At 42.9% G+C, this 16,088-nt stretch overlaps 1 protein-coding gene across 1 annotated transcript in view; it reads left to right on the forward strand.

Moving 5' to 3' along the window:
- Window positions 1–16,088, forward strand: part of LOC144820261 (dynein axonemal heavy chain 6-like) — a 1,187,310-nt gene that overhangs the window by 901,545 nt on the left and 269,677 nt on the right. The gene's annotated exons all lie outside the window — the stretch shown is intronic.

Genomic DNA, 16,088 nt, shown 5'->3' on the forward strand with positions numbered 1-16,088 from the left:
TACTGACGACCCACCCCCCGGGACGCCCCACGCCGGATACCCAAATCAGTGCGGCACCCAGGCAACATCTTCTGAATTTTCATAATTTGAAAGAACTAGTAACATGTCCTCATCAGGAATTTCCTCTTCAATCATCTCATCAGGAATCTCCTCATGAAAAGTCTGCAATGATGATTCTTGTAACTCTATGGTCTCCAAACATTCGATAAATTCGCCATCAAGAGATTGATCAAAAAAATCATTCAAGTCATCTCCTCCTTGTGAGAATATTTCATTATTGGTGCTGTCAATTTCAATAAATGTAGTGGATAATTCAAAAGAAATTACCACAGTCTCTTCATTGTTTAAATGTTTTTACTGTTTTTGTTTTGTTGTATATATTTATAAGTTATTAAAGTTTTATATTCCTACTACTTTGTTGGAGTGCTATATATTTTTAATGTGACACATAATTGTAAAAACTTTGATGTACAAAGAGTCATCCCTGGAATCTTCCGCTTCAGGCTCGGTCCCCTCCCCAATCACAATACAGGATGGTTTTCAGATAGTAGGAACGCGTGTGGTGTGACGGATCTCATCGGGTGTGGGCCTTGATCTACTATAACTCCTTTGAAGAGGGGTGATTCTTTACAGCTGGGGCCATAAACTACATCTGCAGGGCTAGCTGATAGCCTGGGACCGGCCTGGACAATCGGACACAGAGGAAGAGGAGTGTCAGAGGGTGCGGTAGTGAATAGGGCGAAAGGGAGGTGTCGGGCGGGCACAGGGTGTGATTCTCAGGGAAGAGCAGCGCAGATGGGGGGAGGTTTATTGCCCATGCATAAGACAGAGAGCGGGGGTGACCAGTGCCTGGGGAAGATGCTTGCGAGGGTGGGGAGCCATGCTACGGATCGACAGCGTGCAGAGAGTGGGTCTGGTCAAGGCATCTAAAATGGCTGCCGTGCACGACAAAAGTGTGGCATTTGAAAAAAGGCAAGATGGCGCAGACAATGTTTTTCAACACTTTCTCATTTCCTTCGAATCGAACGTTAACAGACGTTGGGGCATATTACCAAAGTTAAGCGATATTTATCCCTAACGATGCTTAGCAACGAATTTTTTACCGCTAAGCATCGTCAGAAATTATCGCAGATAAACCTTGCTATTATCAAGGTTTATCGCAAATGCCATAAAAAACGGCCGCAATGCATTAATATCGCTGAAAAGTCAGCGATATTCATGCATTACCGAGCTAATGCTCTTAGCCATGTTATCCACCTCCCATTGGATGACATGGCTAAGAACTGCTCAGGACAGGCGTTACTTTTTGGAGATATTCGCGCTTAGCGCGAATATCTCCAAAAGTTGGTAATAGGAGATAGCGATGTTAGCGACTGTTTCCAGTCGCTAACATCTTGGCATGCCCACTTTGCATGTCATTAGTGATAAATATCACTGACATGCAAAGTGGAGCCCAAGATGATCGCTATCTCCTACTAGCGGTCGCTAACTGGTGTTAGCGACAGCTACGTAATACGGAGATAATTTTATCTCCGCTTTCTTGGCTTTTAAAGCCAAAAAAGCGGAGATAAACCCCCTTGATAATATGCCCCGTTATCTCTCCCACACTACCGGTCCCCCTGGGCTTAAACGCCGAGATGGTAGGGACTGCATCCCGTGGAGATAGGTCGACACGTCACTCAGCAGAAAAACAAGTCTATAAACATACAGTAAGTTAAAAGTCAATCATTCTTCTTTCCTTGTAGTACGCTCCCCAGTCCACTTCCCGTTACGCTAACCGGGCGCACCCCACCAAAAAAACGATTTTTTTTTTTTGCCCCTCCAAAAAGAACCAATTTTTGCACTCTATACTATAAGTCTTTTTTTATACTACAATCACTTCGCTACAACCTCATAAATTAAAAATAAAAATGAATAATGTCTCAAACAATTTTTGATTTCTAAATATAAATGTATTCTTCTGAATTTTCATAATTTGAAAGAACTAGTAACATGTCCTCATCAGGAATTTCCTCTTCAATCATCTCATCAGAAATCTCCTCATGAAAAGTCTGCAATGATGATTCTTGTAACTCTATGGTCTCCAAACATTCTATAAATTCGCCGTCAAGAGATTGATCAAAAAAATCATTCAAGTCATCTCCTCCTTGTGAGAATATTTCATTATTGGTGCTGTCAATTTCAATAAATGTAGTGGATAATTCAAAAGAAATTGCCACGGTCTCTTCATTGTGATCCATTTTATTTTGAAATTTCTTGCTGTAAATTGCAGAAAAAAATAATCTCTTTCATTTATCGTTTTTAGTAATACATAATATAAAACTAACTTTATCAAGTATTTAGTATAACAGAAGGACTGAAAATGAATAACAGAAAACATTTTTCAAATTATCTTAAAGTGTACAACATAGTTCCCCTTACAAATTAACAACTCACCTTTTTGAAAGTAGGAGAAGTGTTAGTACTGTGTAAATCAAACACCAGAAATTGAGCACCAAAAATTCCTCACAAATGTACCTCAGACAGTAGTATCACAAAATGGCTGTGGTTTCCTCTCATTTTTTTTTTTTTTTTTTTTGTAAAAGACGTTTATTAAATATTCCAGTTGTACACAGCGTCTTGCACACAACCCTGAGGCTGGCCGCTATTTATCATATGCAATTATCACGATAGTAATACAGTGTTAACGACCATCCCCGCCAAGTTGCTGATTATGAATACATCATCTGGATACATTCGGATAGGAATATTCACTGAACTAGTCCGTCTTATTTTATATTTAAACAACCATAACTTGTCTCCATCAAAAGTAGGATTAAAGCATTCAAGGTCAACATCCTACAGGGTTATACATCACAAGCATTGGTAAATGGGTCCTAAGTACATTTATCTTACTATGGAACATTTCCTATCACAAGCTATACCACCCGCCTTGATTGGCACTCTCCGTGCCTCTTCCCATCCAGCACGACATACCTCATAATTCCAACCACGAACCCCCCCTAGGTGAAGTATAAGCCACATACGCTAGACCGCATTTCCCTTGACCACTGCTCAGTATACGTAGTCCCAAAGAAATTCCCCCCCGTGTCCCACAACACATTGAAGGCCATGACAGAGCAAAGTCATAGTATCATCCCCTCTACAGGTCATCATCAGGTTCTAGCAGTTCCTCCGGAGGGTCACATAAGTTCCCCCGATATTCGTTCCAATTATTCCATATTTTCGACCATTTCTTAGGGCACCCTCTATGCACATATACTGCCTTTTCTGCTACCATTGCAGAATCCATATCGTTACACCACCGAGTACATGAGGGTTTCACACCAGATCCCCATCTCCTAGCAATGTTACGTTTTGCAATGGCCATACCCAGGGTCGCCCAGAGTTGCAATCCCTTGTTCATATCAGTTGGCGACCATATATTCAGTATACAACATTTAGGATCATTCTGCAACACCACCCCCGTCGCCTCCGATATCTCAAACAAAACCTCCTCCCAATATGATTGTATTTTGGGGCAATCCCATAGGGTATGAAAGAAGGTCCCCGGGGATCCACAACCTCTGAGGCAAGTAGGTTCCAGGGTGCGCCCTAGCTTGTGTAGTAGAGTACGTGAATAATATACTCTATGTAGTATTTTTAATTGTATCAGTTTCAGTCGCGAAGGTATGGTGGTCTGTCTGGGTGATGCCAGTGCATGTAACCAGTCCTCATCCGCTATGTCCCCCAGATCCACCTCCCATCGACTGCGCAGGACCACCGTGGGGTCAGGGAGATTATTGACGAGTTTCCGATACGTAAGGGAGATCGCCTTCTTATCCAGGTGGTCAGTGAGGAGTCTATCCTCCAGGGGGGAGGATGCAGGAAGTATTGTACCAGATGGGATGGCTCCCTGCAAGGCATGTTTGATTTGTGCATAACGAAAGCGTTCATTTACTCCCATCCCGTACTTCTCTTGTAGGGCTGGGAATGAAATAATCTCCCCTCTTATCCATAGTTTCCTCTCATTTTTGATATATACATAACCAATTAACTTTCATCACACACAAATACAAAACCAAAGTAACATTTTAATTGGTTCTAAATTTCAACACTTTCAAATGTGTTTTCCCCATGCAATTTTCCATAGGACATTTAGATATGTCTACAGCCTGAATGGCTGAACGGAATTACACCAAACTTGGCAAAATGGTACATCAAACCTAAGAGGTCAGTGAGGATCTACTATGCCCCCTTATGGTCATTTGCCCCTTCGCTTTGGCCTCCTCTTGTCTCTCGATCCTACCGAGAGACAAGATGGCGGCCGCTACGGACTGTTTGGAATGTTTACAGACGCCGGAGAACCAATCAGCTTCGCAAAGCTACGTAACGCGAAAAGTACGCGAAGCGGAGCGCTGTTACAGATATATATCTTTTTTTGAACGTTAATTTCTCAAAATCCACTGGAGCACATATATTGAGACCTAGCAAAGGCACATCGGGCTACCAGTCCCTATAATTTTGCCAAGTTTCGTGCAAATCCATTCAGCCGTTCGATTATTATTTTTTATTTTTGCCCCACGGGGCCCTTTTAAAACCTCCACATCAAACCTAGGGGGTCAGGGAGGATCTACTATGCCCCCTTATGGTCATTTGCCCCTTCGCTTTGGCCTCCTCTTGTCTCTCGATCCTACCGAGAGACAAGATGGCGGCCGCTACGGACTGTTTGGAATGTTTACAGACGCCGGAGAACCAATCAGCTTCGCTTCACAAAGCTCCGTAACGCGAAAAGTACGCGAACTGGAGCGCTGCCTGGTCCGCTGTTACAGATATATATCTTTTTTTGAACGTTAATTTCTCAAAATCCACTGGAGCACATATATTGAGACCTAGCAAAGGCACATCGGGCTACCAGTCCCTACAATTTTGCCAAGTTTCGTGCAAATCCATTCAGCCGTTCGGGCTAAAAGTGAGGCCAACCGCCCTATGGAAAACTCAATGTTAAAAACACGTTTTGGGACCCCCCTTTTTTCTCAGCCCCCCTTGACGAAACCCCCCCAAATTTTCAGGGGCTGCTCAGAAACAAAATGTTCCATTTTCCTGAAAATTTCAGCCAATTCCGTCCACAAACGCCAAAGTTATTAGACATAGAATTTTCAAAAATCCCATAGAGAAAAAATCCTAACTATATATACCTACTGGCGACCGCCAGTAGGTAATATATATATACCTTAGAATCCTTCCGCCTCCTCTTCTCCCAGCAAGAAAGTCACGGCTTCACTAGCCTTCAACTGGACTATATATATAAATATATATATATATATATATATATATATATATATATATATATATATATATATATATATATATATATATATATATATATATATATATATATATATATATATATATATATATATATATATATATATATATATATATATATATATATATATATATATATATATATATTACCTACTGGCGGTCGCCAGTAGGTATATATAGTTAGGATTTTTTCTCTATGGGTTTTTTGAAAATTCTATGTCTAATAACTTTGCCGTTTGTGGACGGAATTGGCTGAAATTTTCAGGAAAATGGCACATTTTGTTTCTGAGCAGCCTTTGAAAATTTGGGGGGGGTTCGTCAAGGGGGGGCCGAGAAAAAAGGGGGGTCCCAAAACGCGTTTTTCCCATGTTAATTTCCATAGGGCGGTTGGCCTCACTTTTAGCCCGAACGGCTGAATGGATTTGCACGAAACTTGGCAAAATTGTAGGGACTGGTAGCCCGATGTGCCTTTTGTAGGTCTCAATATATGTGCTCCAGTGGATTTTGAGAAATTAACGTTTAAAAAAAGATATATATCTGTAAGCGCGGACCAGGCAGCGCACTGGTTCGCGGACTTTTCGCGCAACGGAGCTTTGTGAAGCGAAGCTGATTGGTTCTCCGGCGTCTGTCAACATTCCAAACAGTCCGTAGCGGCCGCCATCTTGTCTCTCGGTAGGATCGAGAGACAAGAGGAGGTCAAAACAAAGGGGGAAATAACTATAAGGGGGCATAGTAGATCCTCGCTGACCCCCTAGGTTTGATGTGGAGGTTTTAAAAGGGCCCCGCGGGGCAAAAAAAAATAATAATAATAATAATCGAACGGCTGAATGGATTTGCACGAAACTTGGCAAAATTGTAGGGACTGGTAGCCCGATGTGCCTTTGCTAGGTCTCAATATATGTGCTCCAGTGGATTTTGAGAAATTAACGTTAAAAAAAAAGTATATATCTGTAACAGCGCACCGCTTCGCGTACTTTTCGCGTTACGGAGCTTTGCGAAGCGAAGCTGATTGGCTCTCCGGTGTCTGTAAACATTCCAAACAGTCCGTAGCGGCCGCCATCTTGTCTCTCGGTAGGATCGAACAGCTGAATGGATTTGCACGAAACTTGGAAAAATTGTAGGGACTGGTAGCCCGATGTGCCTTTGCTAGGTCTCAATATATGTGCTTCAGTGCATTTTGAGAAATTAACGTTCAGAAACAAGATATATATCTGTAACAGCGCTCCGCTTCGCGGAGATAAAATTATATGTGTATTACCTAGCTGTTGCTTTTGTTGATTATTTTTTTATTTTTTTTATTTTTTAAGGATTGTTTATTGTGTTTCATAATTTATTAAACTTTCTAACGCGGCGCGTCATATGACGCATTACGCGACAACGCAGGTCCAGAATATAGTCAAAATGTCTCCACCAACCAGCGGACGGCACACAACCCCTTTCAGCAGGCTAAATAGTTCTGTTAAATGACAACAGAAGGGACAGGCAACAAGAACCATCAGTCAAAGAGGGGAGGGCAAGTTCTTCTCTACCGGGTGACGTTGGAGCGCTACCGGAACTGATCGAATTGGTAGTCTACAGTGTTTCTGGATGTTTCAGACTGAAGCTGGCGTTAGCATGAGAGCACCACCATTTCGTAGCTCCGTCGTGGCCATTCCACGAGCAATCATGCTAGGCGCTCCCCACCAGAAGCCTGCGGGAGTCGGGGGCCCCCAAGACTTTTGTAGAATCTTCAAGGATGAGGGGACGCTTTCGAGAATGGAGCCCAAGCTCTAGCAGACAAGCGTCCGAGTTCCAAGGTGTCGCAGGCCCATTTAGTGGACCACGCCCAAATCTGAAGAGATGGCCGCCATTTTGAGAGTCCTGTGGCAGCCGCCTATCGCTGCACCGCAAGAGCGGGAGCAACTCAAGTACATGGTGAGCGAGACGCTGTAGTCGAAAGAGCGGGCGGTAAACAGCTGAATAGCGGAAGAGGCACAGTGTAGCAAAAGCGGGCTGAATGGCAAATGAAACGGAAAAGGGGTGCCCCACTACAGCGTGTCTTTAGGTGAAACGGATTGTGGGACAAGGTGAAGAATGGAAGAGTCACCAAAAGGAAAAAAGTTCCGCTTGACCCCGGGAGCCGGCCACCTATGTCGGGGGCGATCTCAGGCAAAACCAGGGCAACACGACTTGGGGAGGGGGCCGGAGCCAAGCGCCCCCTCCGAGTCCGCGACATGACACCGTCCCTCGGGGGCCTCCGTCAAGCGGTTCAGGGTGGCACCGCATCACAACAGCCCCCACTTACTTTAAGAATAGTGAAGATGAAGCAATTGCAAATAGGCTTCAGACAATGTTACAAGCACTCCTCAAAACTTTGAACTTTCAGAGTGCATGAGTTGGGACAGCGAGGGGTGATTTGGTTTCTCGGACTGTTTTTCTGGTCTCTCACCACTGGCATACTTTAACGTTTTCTTGTTTCTAGGACATTAATAGGTTTTATCATTACGTTATGTTATCGTTTCTTTGTTTGTTGTTTAATAAAAGTTCATGTTCATCAGTGGCCTACTGATTTTCGTTTTCCTATTTTTTTCTTTCCAGGTTGTTTCATGGTAAAGTTTCTGTTAACAGGATACAGTGATCACTTCGTTATTATTGCATATGTCCTTTTCACTAGGGGTGCTCTCTGGTCGGGCCAGATGACGTATCTCTAGTAAATGGTCCGGGTGAAAAAGGTGCATCAATCAGTGGGGAGTAGATAGGCATGACAGATTACAACGGGGGAGAAAGGTCCGCATTACGTACCCTTTCACTACTTGCAAAGATTTTCCTACGTTTATTTGCAAACAGGGAATACCTCCAAAAAGAACTAATTCCCAAACAGTCAATGTTCGGACAATCAATCAATCAATGAGGAATGAAATAGGTACGACGTGTTAAAGGCTTGCGTTACCTACCCTTCACTATCTGCAAAGGGAGATAGAATATTCCTATTCTTCCTCGTTTGCAGGTAGAGAAGATCGTTAAGAGAATTAACTTCGAACAATTCAATGCTCGATTGAAACAATCAACAAGGGGTACTGTGAACACAAATGAACGCCGCTTATATACATACGCATTGCTATTTTCAACAGGTTGTTCCTAATGTTTCTATTTTAGCGAGGTCAAAAGAGATCCCATTAGTGGCCTACTGATTTTGCTCGATTCCTTTTGTTTTTTTTACACGATTTTTCGCTATCTGCAAAGACTAAACAGAGTATTGCGACTCTGTGCTTGTTTGTAAATAGAGAATGAACCAAAGAGAACAATCAATCAAATGGAGAGAGAAGCAGGCACGACGGATTACAAAGGGGGAAAGGGCTGCGTTAACTACCCTTCACTATCTGCAAAGAGAGAGTACTCCTAATAGAAATGAGGGGTGGGGGGCAGCAATCAAAGCAGATCAGTGTGCATAAACACGAAGAAAAAAATTTCTTACCACGTACTTGACATTCGACAGCTTATGATATTTGCTATTAAAAAACCATTGAAATTCACTGAAAAAACCATAGGTTATAGACCATATATAGTTAGGAATTAGCATTTACAAAACCTTGAAAATTCACTGAAAAAACCATAGGTTATAGACCATATATAGTTAGGAATTAGCATTTAAAAAACCTTATTTTACTCACACAAAACCATTGAAATTCCATATATAGTTAGTTGCACTAACTATATATTGCGCACCCGCAATCCACTGCTGATGATGTCACATATTACATCATTCATGACATGGTCAGTGACATCACTGATGACATCACTGATGACATCTCAAATGACATCACTGATGACATCACTGATGGCATCTCATTTGACATCAATGACCACATCACTGATGATATCATTCATGTGACAATACAATGCATCTCCTCACATTTTAATATAACCTCTGTTTCACCCAGTGTTAAAAACAGAGTATAATTTTTGAAACCATTGACACACCAATACTAGTTACTACATACGTACTCACTGATTCCTACGTCTACACACACATTCACTCATTCACCCATACAATCATTCATACATACAATCACTCATCTTTACAACACTATCATATGCACTCATAAACCTATACAGACACTCACACTCTGCCACTCATCCATGAAGTTACTCACACACCTAGTCAGTCCTGTAAAGAATCAATCACACTTCCATTTTCTTGTCTATACAGTTAAACATAGAGCACCTTACATTTTCAAACATATAGTAACACATACTTACTTTCTTATACAATCATTGATACTGATCTGCACAGAGTCACACACCTCCCAGCCAGCCACACACACACTCAGTCTCCCATACAAATACTTGGACAATCAATCAATAACCCATATAGTTAATCATATAGCTACTGATCAACACATGCAGTAGTTTACAGAACAACAGACATAATGATGCACAAATTAAGACAGTTTAGTCACTAACCCATGCACTCAGTGAGACACATTTAATCACTCACTCATACATTCAGTCATGCACCTACTAAATCCTTCGTCCAGACAGTTATACATCTACTCATTCTTCAATATCTAAAACATATTTAAACTTTACAGAAACACACAGTCACTGGATGATGTCATCAGTGATGTCATCAGTGATGTCATTTGAGATGTCATCAGTGATGTCATCAGTGATGTCACTGACCATGTCATGAATGATGTAATATGTGACATCATCAGCAGTGGATTGCGGGTGCGCAATATATAGTTAGTGCAACTAACTATATATGGAATTTCAATGGTTTTGTGTGAGTAAAATAAGGTTTTTTAAATGCTAATTCCTAACTATATATGGTCTATAACCTATGGTTTTTTCAGTGAATTTTCAAGGTTTTGTAAATGCTAATTCCTAACTATATATGGTCTATAACCTATGGTTTTTTCAGTGAATATATATATATCCATGCTCCTCCCAACACCGTCAACCAATGAGCGCACACATGCAAAGCCTTCAGAATGACAGACTCTGGCATTGGGCCTCTCTCGACCAGCTATTCAGAGTGAGGCATTTCGGCTGTATCCCCAGCCTTTACCTATATATTTTATGTGTGTCTGAATATTTATGAGCAGATATATGAGCAGATATATTGCAGGTGGGATTCCCACAGGGCGTACTTATCTATTCTTGTAACTGTGCTCATCTCATTGTTGTCTCTACTTTCTTTTCCTTGCCTTTGTGGAGTACTTTGATTCATAGGACTAGAGGGTTACCTTCTCTCTCGGAAGATCTCCCACCTCCGGGGAGGCTATTGCTTGGGTATCTATTCTAAGGTAAGGAATCTGTGGCTAGATGTCTGTATCAGATGAACAAGTTACTTACCTTTGGTAACGCCTTATCTGGTATAGATAGGAACTAGCCGCAGATCCTTACCAAACCCACCCATCCTCCCCGTTCTGTGAAATGCTGGTCCTGTTACCTACAAGGTCCCTATCTTAGCATTCTTATGGCTTTTTTAGGACTTTGTATTTGTTTGACACAAAGATGTCTCTTTCTGGCACACTGTTTCCGAAGGCAGATTCCATGCGTGGCTCCGCGTTATGGCACAGAAAGTAGTCATAGAAGAAACTGACTTCAGCGTATCAGGCAAAGGTTTATATGGACTCCGTCCATGCCACATCAGGTGAACTACGTTGCTACAGAGTCGCTCAATGCCCTCTACCGGCACACAGAGGGGCTGCTGTGAAATATGTTTGGATCCAGTCTGGTGCCTGGTGAGAATTATAAGGTAAAGAATCTTTAGCTAGATCCTGTCTCTAGCAGATAAGGCGTTACTGAAGGTAAGTAATTTTTTCTTCAGAAACATGTTACATAAAGGAAAATATCGGTGTCCTGACTGTGGCTGGCTGCCTCAGAAAATGTGTTCTCACATGCCAGTTAGGGAGACACATAGCGTTAAGCATCTGTGTATGCTCTTAAATACTAGGTCCCTTAGCCGGCATGCCCTGGAGATTTACGATCTCCTGGCAACAGAAAACCCATTGTGCTTGATGCTGACTGAGACGTGGTTAGGAGAGCTCTCTAACCCCGATATTGCGGCAGCCATCTCTTCTGATTACAATATTTTTAGGCAAGATAGGCTGAAAGGGCGAGGGGGGGGTGTAGCACTTTTGGTTAACAAACGAGCCACCTGCACCATTATCCCTACGGAGGGTATTAAGGGGTGTGAATCCCTCGCTTTCTCCATAGTATTATCACCGCATCAATCCTTTAAGGGGTTTCTTGTCTATAGGCCCCCTGGGCCGACGGGCACCTTTTTTGAAGAGCTTCAGATGATAATTTCATCACTGGTGCTTCGATCTGAGCACTGTAAATTGGCTGGAGATTTTAATATCCATATGGATGATGAAATAGGCGTAGATACGGTCAAAATGATGGACGTGACGGCCCCCCTTGGCCTCTCTCCCTATTTTTGTGGGCCAACACATGAAAAGGGCCATATCCTGGATCTGGTCTTTTCGACGATCTCTATCGAGATGTCTGTACCGCTACATGTTTTATGGTCGGACCACAGGCTAGTCAAGTACTATGTGTTGGAATTAAGTAAGCCATCTAGCGCGTCTGCTCGGCAGCCCTGTAAAGGATCGAGGGCTTTTCATTGGGTAACGCCGGAACTGCTGGCGCAGGCATGTCGGGCTCACCCTTGCCTTCTGACAGGGGACCTGCATAGGGACCTGGAGCAGTTGCAAGTGTGGCTCACGGAGAGGCTGGACGATCTGGCCCCGGTGAAGCCCCTCCGCGACGTTGTAAAACGGGTGTCTGCACCCTGGTTTACGGAGGCGCTGCTGGTATCACGTAGGCAGTGCAAGGTCGCTGAAAGAGCGTGGCGTCTGCAATATGATCCCGTTGCAAAACTTGCCTACAGAGCCTCGGTTAAAATTTATCATCGTGATATTCTCACTGAGAAAAGAGGCTATTTTTCCAGGAGAATTGAAACTGCGTCCAATTCCTGCAAGGAGGTATTTGCCATCGTAAGGGAATTTATGGCTCCCCGAGCCTCTGAGACCCAGACACCCCCTACGGAGGCGTGGATAAGCGCCTTGGCTAATTTTTTCACCTCCAAGATCAAGCTGATCCAGGATTCCTTCCCTCCGAAGGGACCGGAAGCATCTGGTTACTCGGAGGACGCTTCTGCCATTCCTGCCAGCGTAGGCCCGGTTCTGGCTGATTTTCCACCACTTTCCACAACGTCATCGCGGGAATTGATGGCCGGCCTAAAGTCAGGATCACCTCTCGACGTATGCCCGGCCAAATTTCTTGCTAAAATGGCGGAAGTCATCAATCCCATCGTGAATCCTATTTTGAATCGCTCTCTTGGAGAAGGGGTGGTTCCTGAGGTCTGGAAGCAGGCGATGATCATCCCTTTACTTAAAAAGCCCGGACTGGATCCGGAGGTGTTGGCTAATTACAGGCCCATTTCGCTTCTGCCTGCCTTTGCCAAGATCCTTGAGAAGCACGTGCACAGGGTGCTCTCTGATTATCTGGAATCTCATGACCTGTTGCACCCCTCCCAATCCGGCTTCCGCGCCAATCTAAGTACCGAGACAGCTCTTCTGGAAGTCTCGGAGGCTGTTAAGGAGGTGCTGGATTCAGGTGGTAAAGCGATGCTTGTGATGTTAGATCTATCGGCGGCTTTCGACACCGTCCCCCATGAGGGTCTCCTCGCCAGACTTTTTGAGATCGGTCTGAGGGGGACGGTGTTCGGCTGGTTTCAATCTTTCTTGGCCGGCCGGCGACAAACGGTCTGGGCCTCCACTAGCTCCGCCGTGGTGCCGTCATTAGGGGTCGGAGTCCCGCAGGGCTCAGTGTTGAGCCCGACTCTTTTTAACATCTTTATGACCCCTCTGGCGGCTCTGCCGGAGTCTTTCGGGGCCCAGATCGTTTCCTACGCCGATGATACCCAGCTCCTTTTCACCTGCCAGAAGGGAGTGGAGTTCGATGGAGAGAGTATCCAGGGTTGCCTTGGGGCTGTTTTCAATTGGTTCCATCTAAACAGCCTCAAGTGCAACTCGGATAAATCGGAGGTACTCTTTTTTGGCTGTAAAACAGATCCAGATTGGCAAAAATGGTGGCCTGCGAATATGTTCCCGCCTGCAGCCTCCTCCCAGATAGCCAAGAACCTGGGAATTAAGATAGATGACGGTCTAACTCTGCGTCCCCAGATTCTAGGGCTTGTTGGCACTTGTTTCGGGCTTCTTCGGATGCTCCTTAAGTTCCTGCCAATACTATCGGAGGAGCATAGGAAAATAACGGTCCAGGCCATAATTGGCTCGAGAATGGATTACTCAAACATTCTCTATCTTGGCCTGCCAGAGTATCTGCTTCAAAGGCTGCAGGTGGTCCAGAACTCGGCTGCACGGGCCATTTATGGTTTATCTGGCCGTGCTAGGGTTTCTGGCCTACTGCAGTCACTCCACTGGCTCCCGATCCGGAAGCGGATAATGTTCAAGGCTTTGACCTTGGCTCACAAGGCTTTACATGCTTCTGGAGCCAAATATCTTCAGAGAAGGCTATCCTTTTATCATCCGGCAAGGTCTTTGAAGTCCGGATCTTTGTGTCTTGCTGTGGTTCCTCGTATAAAAAGAGCTCGCATTGGAGGTCGGTCTTTCAGTCTGCTGGCTCCGCAGTTGTGGAACACCTTGCCAGTGGCACTGCGTAGTACCTCCAATTTGTTGGTGTTTAGGAAGGGCCTTAAAACTTGGCTCTTTACCCTGTAGGTTGCAGTTTTTATTTTTAGTTAGGTTTTCTGTTTTTTTTTCTGTTTGTTTCTCTTGTTATGTTGTGATTTCAGTTACAATAAAGCGCCGGGACACTCTATGAGTAGCCGTGCGCTATACAAGTTTCAAATAACATAACATAACATAATGTAGTTAACAGTCACTATAAATAATATTTTAAGAGTATAGAATACAATAAAATAGAAAATACTGATATGAAAAAAACTCGTTTGTTTAAACATTCTCCACAATAATACGCTTTTTAAAAACAAACAGAGGAAAAATTAGATGGGCTATCCAATAAGAAAGAGTTACCACAGTTGTACAGCTCGTATACCCCATACTTTTCAAGAGGAGTAAGATTATGGAGCAGGTTTCTAAATCCTAGAGCCTTAATACTAGGAAGGGGAGTATGTCTGCCATTGAGATCCATCCCCAGTCTTTGCATGTCAAGAGAGGCAGAGAGTCACCATACTTGTCAGACTATTTCGTAGCATGAAAGTAATTGTTGCTAATTTAGATTCTACAACAACAGAGGAAAAACTTTAATGAAAAAATGTGGAGCTGCTTCAAAGATATACCATAAAATTAAAATGTTCTTCTCCCAATCTCTTTATAAATAAATACATTTTTAACATACAAGTTGTGTTTTTACAAAGGTTATTAATCTTTTCACCTGCATCATTAACCTCATACCCATTGTTGTGGTTCTTATCTGATGTCTTACGACCTCAGGGTCTCTCTTGGATAGACATCTCATGGTGTTTTCACTAGTACTCTATATCATCTTTACATTTGTTGAACACAAAGAAAAATAAGTGCAAGCAAATAAGCACTGACAAAGCCAATAGGGCCCCCATTGACTGTCAGTCTAATGGTTTTTCCCATGCTTGTTTTTTAAGTATTTTTGATAAACATTTTTCCAAAGTTGTTTAAAAATAAACAAGTGACCGTACATTGAAATGTGGAAGTTTAAAAACTTTTTTACAAGAAATTTTACAAAAACATTAAAAGAGGGCTTTGCATTTGCCCACATGCACATGGGCACACTTGCATGCACATGCATCTGTAGCCATCTTTAAATGGCATTCTCAAATGAATTTTGCTTCTTGCAAATGCGTATGTGAGATGTGGTACACTGGAAGTGGCAGCAAGGGCATAGTAGCAGAATTTTGGGAGATGCCTGGCCCTCGCACAATTATTTTAAAAAGCACCTTTTCAGCCAGTGAATGAAAATACTTTCTTGGTGGCAGTGCACTTTGTGCACAAGCAGAATACTATCACTCAACCATAAAAGAGAGCGAGTGGCCAAATTGGATTGACCAATTCCCCTATGCTGTATCCTGTGAAGGGTGGGAGCAAACATATGTGACACTACACCAGACTAATTGGTGAAGATGGCTGTATGAGACATAACTAAGTAGGTATATATTTAATGCTTAGTTTAATAAAACCGTTTCATGGGTTACACCCGACTTAAAAAACAGGATAAAGTGCCAAGACACTGCTATAAACCTGATTCACCTGCCAGAAAAAAATAAGAAGTTTACTCTCATTGATGCACACCTATGCTTGGATTAAATTTGTGATGTATTGAGAATTCACAAAGAATTCATAGAGTACTGGTGCGAATCTGAAACAAACAGTGATTGCAAGTAATATTAAGATGCTCAAGCACTCACATGTATAGATATGCAGCAGGTGCACGTTTGCAATTTAAAACTATGGGGCATATTATCAAGCACAGCTTTAAAATTATCGCCGCTTTAGCGGCAGAAAACTGCCGCTAAAGTGGCGATAATGAGCTTGATAATATGCCGTAGAGAATTCCCATAAAAGCCCATGTTCACACCAGAACATGGGCTTCTATGGGAATTATCAAGGCCATTATCGCCGCTTTATTGGAAGTTTTCTGCCGCTAAAGCGGGGATAATTTTAACTCCGTTTCTTGATAATATGCCCCTATATTTTTTGTTTCTCCAGGGGGGAATATTTTTCCTTGTAGAAACCCTTTTCTCTAGATCCTCTTGAATTTCCTTATTTGCTTAT

Source organism: Lissotriton helveticus, chromosome 2_1, assembly GCF_964261635.1.
Source record: "Lissotriton helveticus chromosome 2_1, aLisHel1.1, whole genome shotgun sequence".
Classification (NCBI taxonomy): Eukaryota; Metazoa; Chordata; class Amphibia; order Caudata; family Salamandridae; genus Lissotriton; species Lissotriton helveticus.